Genomic DNA, 20,256 nt, shown 5'->3' with positions numbered 1-20,256 from the left:
AGAAGGAAAGAACAAATAGATCAACAGAAAAGAAAGACTAGAAATAGAATCACACAAATATAGTCAACTGATCTTTGACAAAGGAACAAAGCAATTAAATGAAGAAAAAATAATTTTTTTCAACCAATGCTTCTGGAACAACTGGATATCCACATGGAAAAGAAAAAAGAATCTAGACAGATTTTACACCTTTAATAAAAATTAAATCAAAATGGATCAGTGACCTAAATGAAAAACACAAACTATAAAACTTCTAGAATATAACAGGAGAAAATCTAGGTGAACTTGAGTTTTTAGATACCACACTGTGAGCATAATCCGTGAGAAAAAAATGGATGTTAGACTTTATTAAAATGAAAAACTTCCGGTCTATAAAAGACGCCATTAAGAAAATTAAAATATGAGCAACAGACTGAGGAGAAATATTTGCAAAGCACATACCTGATAAAAGACTTGTCTCTAAAATAAACAAATAACTCTTAAAACTCAACAATAAGAAAACAATCTAATTTAGGAATGGGGAAAAGATGTGAGGAGACACCTCACCAAAGATGTACAGATAGCAACTAAGTACAGTATATTAAAAGATGCTCAACATCATGTCATAAGGGAATTGCAAATTAAAACAATTAGACATGACTACTCATATATGATAATGGTTACAATCCAAAATATGACAATAGCCAATGCTGGTAAGGATGCAGAATAACAGGAGGTCTCATTCATTGCTGGTAGGAATGCAAATGGTTCAGCCACTTTGGAAGACAGTTTGGCAGTTTCTTACAAAGCTAAACATAATCTTGCCATGTTATACAGTAATCAATCTGCTAGGTATTTATCCAAATGAGTTGAAAGTGTATGTCCATATAAGAATCTGCACATAAATATTTATAACAGCTTTACTCATAATTACCCCAAACAAGAAACAACCAAAATGTCATTTCATAGGTAAATGAATGAACAAACTATGGTACATGCCTACAATGAAATATTACTTGGTGATAGAAAGAAATGAGCTATTAAGCAATGAAAAGGCATGGAGGAAACTTAAATGCATATTGCTAAGTGAAAGAAGCCAGTCTGAACAGGCTAACTATTGCGTGATTCCAACTATTTGACATTCTGAAAAAAGAAAAAAATATAAAGACAGTATAAAGAGAAGTGATTGCCAAAGGTTTGGGTAATAGAGAAAGGGATGAGTGAAACAGAGGGGAATTTGGGGGTAGGAAAACTATTCTTATGATATTGTAATGGCATATACATGACATTATGCATTTTACCCTCTTCCTTCACCCATAGGACTATATAACACAAAGTGCAAACTTCAGTGTAAGCTATGGCCTTCAATTAGTAGTGATTATCAACATTGGTCCATTAATTATAACACATATACTATACTAATGCAAGATATGAATAACAGGAAACTATACGTGTGAGAGGGGTTCTTGAGAATTTTGTACTATAAGTTCAATTTTTTTGTCAGTGTAAAACTGTTCTAAGGATAATTAATAAAAGGAGCTTACATGCTATATTCTGACTCCCTACCATGAATAAGGTTGTTTTAGTTTTCTAATACTGCCTTTCCTCCTCTCTCCATATGTTTCTTCTTAATTTCTGTTGAATCACCACTCAGTGAAGAGATGATATAATGATGTAAATATCATTAACAACCGAGCAGTGCAGAACATTACGATTACACTGTTTCTCATACATCTATTCTTTTTTTTCCTGTAGTTTTAATTGCTTTCCCACAAGAACTCAAAAACACCTCCTATAATAATCAAACACCTCAGTTAATCAGTTCATTTGAATTCATATTTTTCTTAAAACCATATTTCTTGGAGCCCTCTGTCCTCTTGCTCCAATCTGGGTTGATTTCTTTCTAGGCATTTCGCTTGGTTGTTTTTTCCTTGAAAGTCCCTTTATTATCTTCACAGTACTCTTACCTTATTTCTTTCTTGGCTCCCCTGTTTTCTGAATCTCAAATCTTTCTCTTTGTGGTTTTGCACTGTGTCAACTTAGACAATGCCCCACCTGATATGGTTCTCCAATAGCACTGGCTGCATGAGTCATTTTGCTCAAGGTTTGGAAGACAGAAGGGAAGCAGGAGCCATATTTCTTTTATCTTCTTCTCTTATTGTTAGCACCTTCTCCTGCTTACATTTTCAATGCTATAGGGATACATTATGCCCTAAATTTGTTTTCAGCCTCCTTACAGTTTTGCAATACAAATCAACTTTCTTCTCTGTGGCTTCTTTTATTTAAATTCCAAAAGGGCCCAGTTTTTGCCTTTTTAGTTTACTGCTCTATTGCTTCTCTCTAAACAGGACCTGGCACATAGTAGGTGCTCAATAAATATCTAGTAAATGAAAAATGCAAGTACTTAGTTTCAGCTTTCATCACTCTGAGAAGTCAGTTCCTATTTCCATCACCTAAATTTTTATTACCAACTTCCTTCTATTTTCTCCTGTTCCATTCTTTTTAATGAGGGCAGTAACCTGCTCTTTAAAACTATTTTATTTATTGATGTATTTATTTATGCTCTTATATTAGTGGAGTTTTAGGACAGAGTGGAATAAATATGCATGTTCATTTCACCACGCTTACCTGAATATCAAATATTTTTCAACTATTTTAATACTTAAAAAAATTTTTTTGTTCTGATTTTTTATTGAATTTTCCCAGTAAAACTGTGAAGCCTAGAGATGGGAACGTTTATATTTTGTTTTGAGAATTTTGTGGCTTCTCCAACTTCTACTCTCATCAATGATGCTATCACGTTTGGTATTATTTTTTAAATTCAGTAGCAGCAGTTATCTGACCAGTTATAATTTTTCCATGAGGTAAGTACACTACACTTCAGGAACTCTTGGGCTTTCTCTTTTCCCTGAACTTTAAATAAATTATGACACATTTATTTTACAGAAGAATTAGGTGCCAGGAAAGATAAAAAAATCTATCTTCCATTTCTCGGATAAAGGCTGATCATCCCAGCAGTATTTGTGTAATGACTCACTCATTATTGATCAAGGGTCTAGAAAGTCTGCATTTTGAGAATTTGGGAGTAATTTATGATAACAAGCATTGATAGGAAGATAGTCATTCTGTATGTTTGTTGCTAAATGCAGCTGTCAAACCCAGATGCCAAGAGGTATAAATGTAAAGAATTTTGTCATAGCACCTAGTGTTTCCTGAAGTAAAATAACTCAGTTGCATAGCATTGTATAGCTTAATGGCCTTTGCTTATTTTCTCTTGGCTCTTTACAAATGTGAAAATTATAAAATCTTATGTATTCAAGATTATGTTCTGTATCTGTTATTAGCACCAACATAGAGAGCTTTCATCTCAAATTCATTTTTCAGTTTGTTAAGCATTTCACCAGAGCTATAAGGCTGGTATCCATCCGTCAAAAATAACATTTTATAGGTTGACACCTTTGGGTAAGCTACCTCTGATGACAGAGGATTGCTGACTATCTAGCATTGCCTCCCTCCTCCACGAACAGTAAGGCATTATTGTTCTAAGGAGAGAGAAAAATTGTGTTACTTCAGTTTGAAATCTAAGTATTCTGTTGAATTCAATAAAGTATTAAGCAAAGACATAACCTGGGGTGGTAGAAAGCACCTGCCTGCAGAGTCATACCCAGGAGTGAAAATAAAAATATTTAGCAATTAGATGGCACAAGTCATACAATCAGAAAATAAATGGCGAAAAGCCTAATGACTCCCTGCTGTATCAGGCATTATCTATTCATTTCTAGCTGGTAAGGAAGTCCCCTGGGTCCTAAGAGATGGGTAGGGGCATACAGAGGACTCAAGGCAGTGGCTATTTACCAATCATTACAGAAATATTTCAATATTTTAACCACTAGTATTGATGTACTGCTGCCTTCTGGCCTGAGTCATATTAAATCTGAATTTTTCTCACAGCATTTTCTTACAATGTGACCCAAGGACAGTTCCTTAACCTCTCTGTTTTAATAGCCTACCTTGTCTGGTCTGTCACTCCCATGTGTCATTTTGCAACTCTCATCTAGATTTTCTAGGTATGTCTTTGGGTGGGCTGTGTCCTCTGGGAAGAACGACCCTGTGTTAGAAATTATAAACTACAGAACTGGACCACTAAGGGAGCAGCAGCTCTGCCATGAGTAGGATGCTGGTGGTGCAGTTAAGAGGTCACTTCTACAGCTATCAGTTCCAGAGTCTCACTACCATTGCTAAGGCTCCTCTGTCAAATATTTCAGCCATTGGTAATGTCACTATGATATATTATCTCTGCTACAATCTACACCTGAAAAATGGATGTTTTACACCCCTTTTGATCCAAATAACTCAGTTCTGAATTCAATTCAAATCTTGCACCAGTGCATCTGAATATATAAAGCTAAATCCCATTTACAGGGGCGGCGAGCGTGTGGGGGCGGGGCGTGGCGGCACAAGCCCCGGATGTGGCTGCTGCGGCCCCTCCACCCCCGCGCTCCCCTCGCAGCCCCCGGCCACGCGCCGTCAAAAAAAAAAAGAAAAAAAAAAAAAATTCCCATTTACAGTGATGGCTACAAGGAAATCAGAAAACTCTCCCAGATCAGGGATTGAAACTGGGCCCTGGCATGGAAAGCCTGGAATCCTAACCACTAGGCAACCAGGGAACTTCCTGGGAATCAGGAAAATTTTTAGCCTTTTAGTCTCTGCAATACAAGAAGGCAACTGAAAGGCAAAAGTGAATTTTGATCCCAGAGGCAAAGCTCACATGCATACATCATCTTAAATGCCACTTCTACCTTAAAGATTCTATAGCTGATTATAAGGTATCTGAATTCAGATTTGCACAATAATGTCAAAAGTTTTCATAAACACTTGCAAAGCATTACTATTATGTTTATGCTGACAATCTACAGATTATAAATTACTTTGACAAATGAAAAATACAAAAAGCACAGTGTTAAAAGAAAAGTTACCCCAAGACATTCAGCTAGGATTTATACCCCTGTCCTTAAAGCCAAATGACTTATTATTTAGATATCAAAATATCTGAATGTATTTCACCAAAGCTTTAGTTTATCTACCATTTCAATAATGGGTAATTCAGTACTAACTTTAGTTAGTGAGTAATTTAAGTATTTTTGTCTGTGATAGCTCTGAAATAAATTGGTGGGCTAGGTATCCTTGTAAAGATAATGCACTATATAGACAGTCTTGAATAAATAACAACTTATTTTTTGTATTTATTAACCATTGAATTTACCTTCCTGTGAATGAAAGAGCAAAAGCTCCAAAAATAAAAGTCAAATTACTTTTTCATTCATTTATCCATAATTACATAACTATGTAAAAATTGAGCCGTTTTTACTACAAACATAATTTGCCAAAATTTTCTGCTAAATAAATTTCATTCTTTATTAACATAATATAAGCTATAATCAATGGGAGCCATATGTCCACTGAACTATGGGGACTTTGCAATATTAATTGCAGTTACTAATCTATTCGATTTATAGATTTGGTTAAATTTATGACATAAAACTTGTCATATTTTAAATGTGTTTACATATCTAATGTCTAATAATCTTATTGGTTTTAAAACAGAGCATTAGAAAATCCAGGATGGTTAGGAAAGACTATGGAAAAGGATTAGAAAATACAATCTCTCTGTTATCTAGAAATATTAATCTTATAACTCAAGAAATGATTTAGGGTCATTTGTACACAGTCACATCCTGGAATTGATGACATACTCTTAAAGGAAACAGTACTGAACTTGAAAATTTCTTGAGAAATGTAAGGCAGATATTAAGCAATCACAATTTTCAAATCCAAGATATCCCTCAGAGGCAAAATGAGAATGGGTAGCACAGGGGTTATGGGGGTGGAGTAGGTGGACTGTGTTACTGAGAAGAGTTCTGAGTTTTTATAGATAATGTGTGTATGTGTGTGTAAAATAATCATAAGAACAAAATCATTGAAAGGAAAAGTAGCTTTTGAAATCTTTCATTTGCTGTCTCTGCCAGTCTCTGTTATTGTTTTACATTGCATTTTACTTTTTCTCTCATTCCAGGCAAGGCGCAGGTGATTTAAAATAACCCTGTGCTTCTCAAATTCTTTTACAACTAGTCTAACATATATCATTTTCAGAGACTTTAAGCAAATGACTTTATTTGCAAGAGTGAGGTAAATTATAAACCAATTTGGAAGTTATATGTAATTTATGAAATCATGTAAGAAATACGAAGAGAATTTATAGGCATGAAATTATGGAAATGAGAAAACAATTGTCCTTTAAATTCCCCCACCACTGGGGGAATTTGAATGATGTGGTTGAGAGAGTTCAGATAGGAGATTAGCTTAGCTCTGCGTGAATTAAGCCCATATGTGTGCTTCTAGGCCATAAATTAGTGGAATAAACCCAGAAATGAAATGATAGTTGATTTCCAGGCAATTAAAACAGAAAGGAAAAAGCTAATCTTAGACCAATTGAAAAAGCTTTTTTCCCCTTGTCAACAATATTCACAGCAAAAAAACATTTTTTGTTAATTCTAGTGGGCTGATAGTGGTAACAATAGAAGACACTTTTCCCCCAGTAAACCTGATCGACTCTTAGATTATTTTACACCATTGTTCTCCTGTTTTGATGTTTGTGAAAGTCCAGTTTTCTTCAGATTGTTGATAACTATTTCTTAACATGTTCGTACATGCCATGTTCTCACACTACTCTTTCTTGAGGAATATATAGTCTTATTTGATCTCCATCAAAATATCAAATGACTTCAGTAAACTTGCAACAGAATTTTTCTCAAGACTGAGAAGAGTAGAGAAAATGTTGGTTTTTTGGTTCTTTTTTTCTTTAAGTGTGTGACTTAAAAGCTATGATCACAGTCAGGAAAGCAGCTTAGTATTGCCATGCTTTGTAAAAAGTTGAAAAGGGCTTCAAGGAAAAATCATGCTGTACATAATCTTTGTTTTTTTTTTCCCCTCCTCTGAGCCAGGCCCCTTTGAACCATTACTCCAGAAAATACATTGCTCAACCTTTTATTCCCTGAACAATGTTAGTTTTTCTGTTTTTACAAAGTGCACAGAAAAAAAATCAGCTACCTTATACCTCTAACTACACCTCCTTTGAATCTATTTGATAAATTAATTAAATATGGTTATTGAATCCTATGTTTCTCAATTTTTGTGTTGATAACAGACCAGACTAGAAAGACATGGGGTATGGTTGATGAGAGCCTGAGTTAAGGGTCAGAGTATTCATATTTTTCCATGTACTCATATAACAAAGTAGTAAATGTTAGGACCACACAGGACTCCTAGTAATAATGAGACATCAATGGAAATCCAATCACGTTTTTTGAGTCTCAATTTTTTTTTCCTTAGAAGAGAGGGTTTTGAATTGCAAAAAGCAAGTACCTTTCAACATGTGGCCAGCTTTTCACATGATTCTCTTAAAACTCATTTTGATCTTTATTGCTGTTCCTTCACACAACCAACAGCCTATAAAGGACCCATGATTTCACTATGTTTGTGCTGTTGGGTCAAAGGTATTGCAATTGCTTGCAGGTGAAACAGGAAGTAGCAAAGAATTCAAATCATGTTATTGTGTGAAATAAGGCATAGTTCTTATCATATCTCAGCTCAGGTGTTTGGAGATTGAAGCTACACAAATAAGCCAATTCTCATTTTGGTCTGTCTCATAAGTCTAAATCTTCACCATCAACTCATTCGTGAATCTGATTTTATAGCACACTTCCAACACTTTCTAAATCCAATTCAAGATACAGAACATTATGTGTGTACATATGTATTTCTTTAAAAAATCACACACTGCTGGAAACTCTCCAAGAAAACAGAAAATTAAACTGTTTGATAAATCATTGTTTTCATATGCAGGATTCTTCTACAAATAGAGATATAGTATATAAAAATTCCAAACTGAAGACCACCAATCCTGTATCTGTGAGTTAGACTTTGAAATTAATCACTTTGATTCAACAGATCTCATAGTGACCACTGTCTGGCTCTCATTCCTCATTTTCTCCTGATGGAGAGATCATTCTATATCACCTTTTGAGTATATTTCAAGGTTATGAGTTAAAGCCAATGTTAGATTCTGTTCCCTAATTAAAATACCTCTTCATGACTCAAAGAATTAATGCTTTGAAGACAAATTTTTGGATATTCATTCTCTTCATAAAAAGAAAATCCACCAGATAGTTGATGTGTGAGGAAATCTGTTAATGTTTAATACATGATTCTTGTGTTAAAAGTTTAATTCTGTTTATAGTATATTAGTTGTGGTTGACAATAGTCCGGTCTCTTTAAAAAGTCACCCATTCATCTGAGCTGCTGCAATTGAGTGAGATTCATAATGTGATGATATGATGATTAGATTCACAGTAGCAAGATAGGAAAGTGAGGACCTGGAAACAGCTGTTAGGCTTGGAGCAGAGAATCCCATTTGAAAAAAAAAAAAAAGGTACTTGATGGGCTTGTTGACAATATACCTTGCTGACAAAGGTATTGACAGGCAAAGCTACCTGAAATATATAGCAAGAATGTAGGTAGACTGTGAGAACAGAAGAAAGAAATTAAAACTCCCAGGTGTAAGAGGAAAAGCTGATTAGCAATTTTAAGTCCACTGCCACCTCCTAGAGAAACAGGGTACCAGGCAGATTCCTGAGACACAGGTTGATGCATCAAGAGAAAGGTAGGGATGAAGTTAATTCATGAAGCATGAGGCAGAGACTGTGATCTTGGGAAGAAGCTAAAAATCTATTAACATATTTGGGACCAATAACTAGGATCAGGCCAAACTAGTTGGGACAACAATTTGCTAGTTGCCCATATGGTGAACTATAATACTGAGTTCTCTTGCCTTGCATAGCCTTTGATAGAAACTAATGTAGGTTTGAATCTAAAACAAGAATGACAAGGTTCCAGCTGAGAAGAGAAGAAAATCAGAGGAGAATTAGGTAGGACCCAAGAGTACAAGGAATCCCAGCATATATACATTTAACTTACAGAAACAAATAGCTTTGCTCACCTAAAAGACTGCATGGGAAATCCTTTTTCACTTTTTTTTTTTTTTTTTTGCTTTCAGTGACCTAATGAAAAAGGTTGCAAAAGAGAAACAAAGGGCTACTCAAGGACTTTTTCAACGACAATTTTGACTACATTTAATTTTTCTTTTACATGCTCTTCTTGAAAATAAACTCCATGTAATACGTGACTTCACTCTAGTCTGCTAATATAAAATAAGAGCCAGGAAAAGAGTTTCTTTGGTTGCTGGAGGATGCTGCTTTAGGAAAACTAGAGAAACAAAGAACTCTTAGGAGATGTTCTTGGAACCAAGAAATAACTGTTTGTCTTTTCAGTAAATACTCATTGAAGCCGAAATATGTACCACAGGAACTGAGAGCACAAAGAAGCTGCCTGTCTTGGGAAAAGAGTAGTGGAATAAAAAACTGTGTAACTAGATAATTGCAAGGCAAAATCATAAAGGCTGCAACAGAGGCATTAACAAAATACAGAGGGAGGTATAGCAGGCAATAGCTACTTAAATCTAGTACAGAAGGCATCAGGCTGGTAGTGACGAGTTCACTGGAATAAGGAAGAGACAAGCATTCTTGACAACAAAAGTACCTTTCATTTGCACAGCAAATTAGAGTTTTCATGGCATTTTCAATATATCATCTTATCTGCTACACAAACAGTCCATTAATGCAGATATTGTTCCTATTTTACAGATGAGGAAACTGGCCTTGAGCAGAAAAGTGACATACCCAAACCACCCAAGAAGGTAAGAGGGAGGGCTGGGTCTCAAAATCATTAGAGAGCTTCCTGGTACACCATGTATGGTTGCCTTTACAATCATACAAGTTGACCTGAAGATACTTTGACTCCTAACAATTTAGAAAAGCAGCATCAGTATAGTGACACTCTTTTTAAGCAAACTCCTCTGAGCTGTTTTTTCAACAAGGCTTCATCTTTGGGTCTTGTCTTTGGCCACACAGTCTAGCTGTAGCAATTCCTGCTTAAATTAGGAATCCCTCTACCCTCAATCTATGATCAAATTCTTTATCCCCATGGTTGATATCTGATAATCCTGGCTTGCCTTCAGTAAGAATTCTGTTAAGTCAGGTTAGCAAGAATCCCCCTGCCCTTGATGTCTCCTCTCAGTAATGTTCCACCTACTAACCCCCCTTACTCTGCTTGTTGACTATAAAACCCCAGCTGTCTTTGCTATAATTGGAATTGAGCTTGACTTCTCTCCCCTACTGCAGTAGTCTCGACATCTATTGCAAGAGTCTTGAATAAAGCCTCTCTTGCCATTTTTAGAAGGGTCAGGATAATTTTTTCTTTAACAATAGTACTGTTAAAATATAAACTGAAGCATATTAAAGATTTTAATAGTTTATTTGAGCAAAAATCAATTTGAATCTGGCAGCATCTAATCTAGCAGACAGAAAGGAGCTCAAGGAGCTGTACAAAATTAAAGACTTTTATACGCAGAAGATAACAGGAACAAGGAAGCTATACCAGGCAAAAAAGTGGATTGGTTATTGCAAAGCTATCTTCCTTTAGGGATGGCAAGGGTCTATTAGGCAGATTACCTAACTAGTGCTAATCAGGAGACTTCTGATTGACTAGTTTAAGAATCTATTTCTGGGAGAGTTGAAAGTATAATTAAACTTCAGTTTTGTGATGTGGGTTTAACAAAAGCAATTCCATTTTGGGCCACTTATCTTGTTTTTAAAAATTTCCCCCTTTTGGAACTCCCATAAGGGTAACAGCTGATTTCTCAGCAGAAACTCTACAAGCAGGAAGGAAGTGGCATGATATATTTCAAGTGATGAAAGGGAAGAGCCTACAACCAAGAATACTCTACCCAGCAAGGATCTCCTTCAGATTCGACGGAGAAATCAAAAGCTTTACAGACAAGCAACAGCTAAGAGAATTCAGCACCACCAAACCAGCCCTACAACAAATGCTAAAGGAACTTCTCTAAGAGAAGAAAAGGACCTACAAAAACAAAGACAAAACAATTAAGAAAATGGTAATAGGAACATGCATATCAATAATTACCTTGAATGTAAATGGACTAAATGCACCAACCAAAAGACACAGACTGGCTGAATGGATACAAACACAAGACCCATATATATGCTGTCTACAAGAGGCCCACTTCAGACCTAGGGACATATACAGATGGAAAGTGATGGGATGGAAAAAGATATTCCATGCAAATGAAAATCAAAAGAAAGCTGGAGTAGCGATACTCATATCAGATAAAAGAGACTTTAAAATAAAAAATGTTACGAGAGAAAAAAAAAATTCCCCCTTTTTATCAGCCTCTCAGCCTGAGAGATATGATCAATTTATAAGGCATAAACTCTACTATCAGCTACCACACTGGAGTTCTCCGTTTTGTTGAATCTCTGTGTGGTATTCACAGACCATGATGTTGAGTTCACATTCTTTAAGCTGATCATTCTCTTCGCTTTTTTCTGATATTCTAATCTTAGGGAGATCATTTGCTTGGTGGCTAGTGGCTGTGAACACGCATTTAAAGCTTTTGAGAGAATACAGCACACCAGGGAGACTATTATGATTGTTATAAGCAGGATAATTCCCAATTTCTGGAGCATACTTCAGAACCATGGTCCCTAAGACTCAAACCAATCAGAATCAAATCAAAGAAAGACCCTATTGAAGGAGGCACTTTCTTAAGCCAGCTGGCTTGTTCAGTGAATGATCTTATGCAGCTGTCTCAACTTCCCCAGAAGTCTCAATCCAAGAGCAGCATAGTGTTGGCCACAGCAGAAACACCTCCTTGCTCAGCTAAAAATATCCTATTATCAGGGGCTATCCTATTATCAAGAACAACTTTGGCCAGAGAGTCTAGGGATTTTATCAGGCATCTATTGCTTTAACAGCAGACTCTGCAATATATTCAAGAGTTAAGGAGAGATTCCTGACCACGGCCTCATGTGTACTTACTCCTAGCTAAGGCAATAGGGATCTGCTAAAGGAAACTGATTTTGAATCATCTATGCCTCCTGGTAATTCCTGTCTGAGTCTGAGGCTCAGGTCTGGAAAGGCAACAGCCATGGAGGCCAGTAAAATTTAAGGGTCTATAGACTGCACAGGTGGTTTTATTCTGGTTACTCTTGCCTCGTGTCCCCTCCTTTGTACAGAGCCTGAATGCAAGGTTCTGCTAATTTGGAGTTGTTAACCAGAGACAGGGAAATAGACCCTAAGGATTAGGAGTCTGACATGATAGAGAAGGGGCTGAGTTTGTTCCAGAGAAACTAAGACTCTGGAAACCAGGGATAAGTTTGTGATGGGAAGAATGACAGAATCATTAGCACTGTGGCAAGTGCAATTGTCATTTGGAGGTTGGATTACCCACACCCTTACAATAACCTGAGATATGTGAACAGGGGCATTATCTTTCTAGGCCAGAGCAAGAAAAAAGGTGAACAGAAGAATTATAAAGAGTTTCATGGTGTAAGAATTAGGAAAAGGATGGTCAGAGAGGGAAGAAAGAATGGAAAGAAAGTCTTGAGAGGAAGTAGTCTAGCTCAATGTCAGTTACTTCTCTTCCTAGTCAATTTGATTTTGAGGCTTGTGACATTTGCACAGGACCAAATGTCAGGTGGAATATATGTCTTCAGTTGTGAAATATGCATCCAAGTTTTAACTTGTAATCTGGCAGCAGTGCCACTGATCAAAAGTGCTTGGTAACTGGCTCCTTCAACAATTAATGAGCTAAATAAAATCTCGGACGTGTGTTCATTTAAAAAAGAAAGTGCTTGGTAGAGTTCTTTCCACAAATCTCACTTTTGCAAAAGCATTAAAGTAAAATGATAACTATCTGTAAATGACAAAAGACTTAAAAATACCCATGGTTAAAGATTTGATGAGTTCATTATAATAGAACTAACCATGAAATTTGGTTATTTATGTGACAGGCAATATGTTAAGATAATAACTGGAATGGTGATTGATAACATACCAGAATACATCAGATTTTTAGAAATTCCATAAATTTCTAAAATTTTATTGATAACCTGCAACCATACTGAAACCTGCAACTTTTATTGATAACCTGCAACCATACACATATAAATACAAACACATCAGAAGGCTTAGCATCACTTATTTGACTTATCATCACTTATTATCATCACTTATTTGACAATTCTTCTCATTTTATTTAATGTACCAAGTAACATAACATCTCTTACTTAGCATGTCTTACAAGCTGAGAAACAAATCCTTTGACATTCTCCAGGGGCCCACTGGGAAATCTCAAAGTTAATTTGAGGTCAAAAATACTCCATTTAGACTTTGATTTGGGGAAGTTGTCGAAACATCAAAAGGCTTGAGCATTTGAATTAACAGGGTCACAGATTATTATGAAATAACATTTAATTATCTATCTTACCAAAGTGGCAATAGATAATTTTAAAGGCAAATATAGAAGGTTACATAGTTGTGAACAAAATGCAGCTCTTAGGTTTTCTAAAGTAATGCAAAACCTGACAAAGACAAGGAACAGACTAATACTCCAAGAAAAATGTATTCTTTTCAATGGCACCTAATTAAACTTAAAACTTTTGCAGAGCAAAGGAAACTATCGACAAAATGAAGACAATCTACTGAACTGGAGAAAATATTTGCAAATGATATAACCAATAAGAGTTTAATATCCAAAACACATAAGCAGCCCATACAACTCAACATCCAAAAAACAAACGACCTGATTAAAAAATGGACAGAAGACCTGAATAGACTTTTTCCCAAAGAAGGTATATAGATGGCCACAGGAACAGGAAAAGATGCTCAACATCACTAATCATCAGAGAAAGGCAAATCAAATCCACAATGAGCTATCACCTCACATCTGTCAGAATGGTTATCAAAGAGCCTACAAATAACAAACGTTGGCAAGGATGTTTTGCCATTTGTGACAATATGGATGGATCGAGAGGTATTATGCTTAGTGAAATATACCAGACAGTGAAAGACAAATACTCTATAACTTATATGTGGAATCTAAAAAACAAAACAAACAAATGAATATAACAAATAGTCACAGAGAACAAACTAGTGGTTACCAGTGGGGAGAAGGAAGCAGGGAAGGAGCAAGATAGGGGTAGGGGTTTATGAGATAGAAACTACTATGTATAAAGTAAATAAGCAACAGGATATATTGTATGGCACAGGGAAATATTACCATTATTTTGCAATAATTTTAAGTGGAGTATAATGTGTAAATATTGAATCACTATGTTGTATACCTGAAACAAATACTGTAAATCAACTATACTTCAACTTAAAAAAAGGAAAAACTTGTCCTTTTAAGAGAGAAAACTAAATTCTAATTTTGTACCAGTGTACATTTGAAATGAAAACTCATTTTTAAAAACAAATAAATCCATTCCAATATTAGTCAGCTTGACCACATGTAAGATTCCTGTCCCAAGGTTGCTTTCCCACAAACCTTCTATGAGTATCCATTCAGATTTTGTCCTTTGTCTTTTACTCTTTTTTTCTCATTCTGGAACAATCAGTTATTCTACTTTTCTTACCTACTTTTCATACACTGTTGTTTTCTTTCCCCCATATTATTTCTAAGTAGTTTTAATTACATATATTGATTAGAATTCTTAAGCCTTAGAATCCTTAATTGCTAATGAAAACTAAGAAGTAAGCAACTGAGAGCATTCTGTGGACTGGGAATCATAAATACATTTTATAATTTATAGATGCATATTCCTCCTCATAGTAAATTTTCCAATGTGGCACAAAATATGTTTATCAATAAACCCAAATATCTTTATTTCCTCTGTAAAAGGAAACCAAAAGTGGACATATCTATGTTCGGTTAATATTTTAGTATTTTATCTTATTTGGAGATAATCTAGATATTCAATTAATATCCATCATTTAACATATCTGAGTATAACTTTAAGATTTCAAATTACCAAAAAGATTTTGGAAACTATTTTAAAGTAGACATAACAAAAGGCATAATTATTGTTGAAAAGTTCATTTATAAACTTAGCTAAATCTAATTTACTTGTTCTTAACAATTATGTTTAGATTACTCATGGAAATTTCACAAGAAAATTAAACAGCTACCCATCACCTTAAGTTACCTTTCTTGCTGACAAATTTTGTAATGAAGACAACATGAGTTTATCTGACTTTTAGTAAACCTATGTGGAATAAAAGTTTTATATTTAATGCTAATAACTCTTAAAGATGTGCCTGTTTTAGTTAAATCAACACACTTAAACTAGCTTTTATTTTCTGAAGATTATCTTAGACCACATGAACTTGAAAAACATTTGGGTTAGTTTCTATATTTCTGAGAGTATACTTGATTTACATAAATGCTTGTTTGTCTTTAAGCCAATTAAATAGACCTCTTTACAAATTAAATTTGGTGATACCTTTGGAGGTAGAAAAAATCACACATCTATGACAAACATACAGAAACATAGATCTGTTAACTTTCATTTAAAAATTTTATACATATGATAGGTATAATAACGCAAAATTCACTAGTTTATAAAAGATCAGTTGAATCTAAATTGTGTTTCTGGCAGATGGCATAAGTGAATATTATTCACTCATAAAAAAGAATGAAATCTTGCCATTTTGCAACACAATGGATGGACCGTGAGGGTATTATGCTAAATGAAATAAGTCAGACAGACAAAGGCAAATACCACCTCACTTATACATGGAATCTAAAAACAAAACAAAATAAAATAAAAACCAAAACAACAAACAAACAAACCCCTAGCTTACAGACACAGAGGACAGATTGGTGGTTGCCAGAAAACGGGGTAAGGTAGGTGTGTGAAATGAGTGAAGGGGGTCAAAAGGTACAAACTTCCAGTTTTAAAATAAATCAAGGGGATGTATGGTACAGCATGGTGACTACAGTTAATACTACATTACATGCAAGTTCTCATCACATGAAAAAAATTATAACTATGAATGGTGATGGTTAAGGAGACATTATGGTGCTCATTTTGCAGTATACACAACTATTGAATCATTATGGTGTATACCTGAAACTAAAATAATGTTATACGTCAATGAAAAAAGTAAGAAGTTAAGGCTGTCTATCACCAAGTATTTACCATGGACCAGGTTATCTCATTTAAACCTCAGAACAGTTGTGCAAGGTAGAAATTATTCCCCATTTTGCAGGCGATAAAACTCAAAGAGTAACTTGCCCATACCCGCTGGAAATTGAACCTCCCAAAGACAACCAAAGAAAGATAATTCCTCTGAAGCTGGCAACAGTAGGACCCTAGCCACCAATGGAGTGCAACCCACATTTCTGTCTAGTCGCGTTTCGGGGCCCCCAAGCTGACAACTGAGCTACCTGCACACACAAGAACCCAAGTGCTCCAGTCAGGCAGAAAGCCAAGTCAAGTTCTCAGGACATAAAACGAGACAAACAAGATAGTAATTGTCCCCGGGGTAGAATAGGTCGACAACCAGGGGGTACCCAAAAGCAAATTCACAAGTCACGATTCAAAGATTTACTTCTTACACATGCTTTTGCCTGCCAACTTGAAAGGAAAAGACCACGTGAAGTTTTCCCTTCCTCTCTCCACCAGGCACCACAGATAGAGATCTAGGAGAGCTGACTTTGATAGGAATTCTTCTTACCCTTTGCCGGCTGCTGCCAGTTTCCCCAGGATCCTGCAGACTCTGGCACGAGGGGAGGGTCCCAGCGGGTCTCATCCTGGTCACATGCAGCCGAAGAGGCGGGAAAAGAGTTTCCCCTCTACCTTTACAGTGCGCGCTCGGCTGGGACCCCTTTTCCTTTGAGGCGCCTCCTAAACGCACAGCTTATCCAGGTTAAACGTTCTCCGTTATGGCCGCTGTAAGTCAGGATTATGTCGGGTAGCAACCTGCTTGTTGGGCCTCAACACAAAACGGTCTTCACCTGACGCCTCACGCTGGGCCCCGTCCGGCTTGAGTCGGAACCACTCTGACCCGGAACCAGTCCCGTTTCTTACTCTTTGGCGGTTCGACCCTCCACCCGGTCCGCCTTCTAAATCGAACGCGGTCCAACCTTACACCGGGTCCGGTTTTCAAGTGGGACCGGGTCCGACTCTGGCTGTTTCTACACCCGGTCTGAAAAAGAAATGGCTCAAGTAAGTCCTGAAAGCTCCTCAGGCAGAAGCCACGGAGGCTCCGAGAGGGACAGACCCGGCACCTCCTGAGGCGCGAGAGGCCGCGAGCTCGGAGCTCCGCAGGTACCACGTCTGGTTGCTCTTTGCTCCTGGGGCCGTCGGGGGTCTCCTTCGGTTTCCGCTTCTTACTGTCACTGACGGAAATGTTAAAAGATAAACGGAGGCACAGGAAACATCTTAAGAGTTTATTTGGGCAAAAACCAATTCGAATCAGGCAGCATCCAATCCAGCAGAAAGGAAGGAGCTCCGGGGAGCTGTTGAAAATAAAAGACTTTTATAGGCAGAAGGGAGCAGGAACCAGGGAAATAAACTAGGCCAGTCAGGCCGATGACCCCGCTAGTGCTGATCAAGTGGTTCCTGACTGACTGGTTTAAGGGTCCATTTCTGGGAGAGCTGAAACTGTAATTAAGTCTCGGTTTGGTGACGTGGGGCTTAGCATGAGTAACTCCATGTTGGGCCTGTTGTCTTATTTTAACAATGTCTAACATTGAAATTCTACTTACAAACCAGCTGAGACTAGGATGATATGGCAAAAGTAAATATTTTTCTCCCATGGGAAAAAAAACTGTTTTAAGCTTCTTGAAAGCAAAAATGTTGTCTTCTTTCTGTACCCACTAATTATGGTGCATTTTTATAAATGTTTCAATACATACTTTAAAAATCCATGCGTCTGTATTTGACAGGTGAATTAATTAATTTGTCTTATTGCTAAGAGTTCATTTTCTTTTCATAAACAGTATATGTCTTGAACCAAGTCTTAGGTAATGATTTAATATTAGTCTTAGTAAATCCCTAACTATAGTTTTAAAATTATTCATGACTAACCCATTTGGGCTTTTTTGTCACACAAATGAAGGGCAGCATTCAACAGTGGGAGGCAATGGCTAGAATAGGAAGTAGAAATGGCCATTCCCTTTCAATCTGCCTTCAAATGTTTTGAACCAGGATAGCAGCATTACATACTACCCAGTATGGAAAACACTTTTCCCTCTGCAGCCTTTTTCTTAGATGAGATTATTTACTGATGGTAAATATCTAAGACCCGAGTCCATTTTAACAAATTGAAAAGAAAAACCAATTCACAATTTCCAAAACTACTTTTTAATCTTATATGTAACACTAGCCAAAAAAAATTATTTACTTCTCACTTTGGGTTTATATCTGTTTTAATTTCTGTGAGGAGCTACATAAAAACTGTAGATCTAGTGCCTGCCCTGGAGGAACTTATAATCGAAAAGTAAGAAGAGAATAAACAAAAATACTTAGAGGCAAAGCCAGTTTACACTTTGCTATTTTTAGAGGCTCCAGGGAGAGGAGAAATTTTTATTGCATGCAGCACTCATAACTTTTGAAGAAAAAAATCAGTGCCTTTTTATATGTTTCCAGCTTAGTGGATTCTGTGATGTGAGCTCTAAAGAATGAATTTACGAGGTGAATGACAAAACTCACAAGCTCGGAAGAGATTTTCAGTTGAGATTTTGGAAAAGAAAAGAAAAGAGACAGACACAAACATTACATGGGTACATTTTTAACAACCAGGAAATGTACAAGTATTGTTCCCCTGGCATCCTTTGTGTAGAGTTTGTGAGTTAGCACAGCAGTTTCTCCTGTTTTCACATTGCACTCAACAACTTGATTGTTTTTGTTAATGTGATTATTTTGCATTTCTTCTCCTTTTTTTCTTTCCCCTTAGGCTTGTTTTACATCAAGGTGGAAATTCTGGTTGTTGTTCTTAATTTGTCAGAAGTGCAAATTCTTGAAAGCAAAGTAAGAACTGTAGGAAAATGAAAAGGAAATTTTAAATATTTGAATTCCAGAAAGTGAATGTGTTTGTAAAATTGGTTTTTCAGTGGGAGCCCAAAGAGGAATTTTTGAATAATAACAAGAACACTATACAAATCCTATTATTTTAAAAGGTACTTTAAATTATAAACAGGCTAACTATGGGCACATAAACTATACTGCAAGTAAGCAGAGTTGCATCTGGGTGTAAAATTTAAAAAACACACTGTGCCTTTTGCCATCAGTAATGCTGCACAATTAGTATAATTGATGTTTCTGCCAAATGAACTATAAGTGAAAGATCACCCATTAACCTCTTCTTGGGTTCACTTATCTCCCTTCAGACTTCTACCTTGGTCCTGGCTATGACCTTTCTTATTACCTTTGTATCCCATGATTCATTAATCTCCCATCATTCCCAATTTAATCAAACCCTCTCACTCTTGTTTTGTTTTGTTTTGTAACAACTCTCTCGATCTTGTTCTGCAGAGCACTGCTGGAGAAATTCAGGTGAGCTTGCCAGTTGAGTTCTATGCAATTAGGCCCTTCATGCTGTTCTGCTATGCTTTTATTCACCATTAACCAACTTCCTATAGCATTTTCTTCAGCAGTTGTTCTAATCCTTTTTCAGTTTCCTCCAGCTTCCAACCATATTGTTGTCTTCTTCAGGCTACATAAAGACTTTCCCGCTTACTTGATTGATGGGACATAACTTAAGGAATTACTTTCCCAAATCCAATTCCCTTTATCTATTGTAAAAATTTCCTGAGCTTTCAGCAGATGGCCTCAGCGATGGGAAAAAAAAAGAGGAAAAATAAAAAAAGGGGGGCTTATTCAAAGTAGAATAATTCAAAGGGCAAGGGTTTCAAGGAACTCTACAAATGTAAGGGCTGCCTAGTAACTTAGGGCTAGTAACATTCAGGCCCAAATGAATAACTGAATAGAGTAGTTACTGGGTTTGAAAGGGGAAGTTCCTGTAGATTTGGCTGCCTTGAGTGGAGCAATTCAGTCTAGGAGGGTAGTCAGCTCAAGATGACTCTAAGATGAGAGGGCAGGAACCTAACACCTCTCTCCTCCCTTGCCTGTTCCTTTCCATTGTCTACTGATGGGATCCATGGATCAGCTTGCCAATGCAGACAGCAGGGTGAAATTTGGAGGGACAAGTAGAAATTATCTAATGTAGACTTCAACAAATGTTTTTGTTGTGTCCATTATGTAAAATTATCATTTTAGATTTTATAAAGAATAAATA

Source organism: Hippopotamus amphibius, chromosome 7 (assembly GCF_030028045.1).
Source record: "Hippopotamus amphibius kiboko isolate mHipAmp2 chromosome 7, mHipAmp2.hap2, whole genome shotgun sequence".
NCBI lineage: Eukaryota > Metazoa > Chordata > Mammalia > Artiodactyla > Hippopotamidae > Hippopotamus > Hippopotamus amphibius.
The sequence above is the reverse complement of the archived record's forward strand: the minus strand, read 5'-3'. Positions refer to the sequence as shown.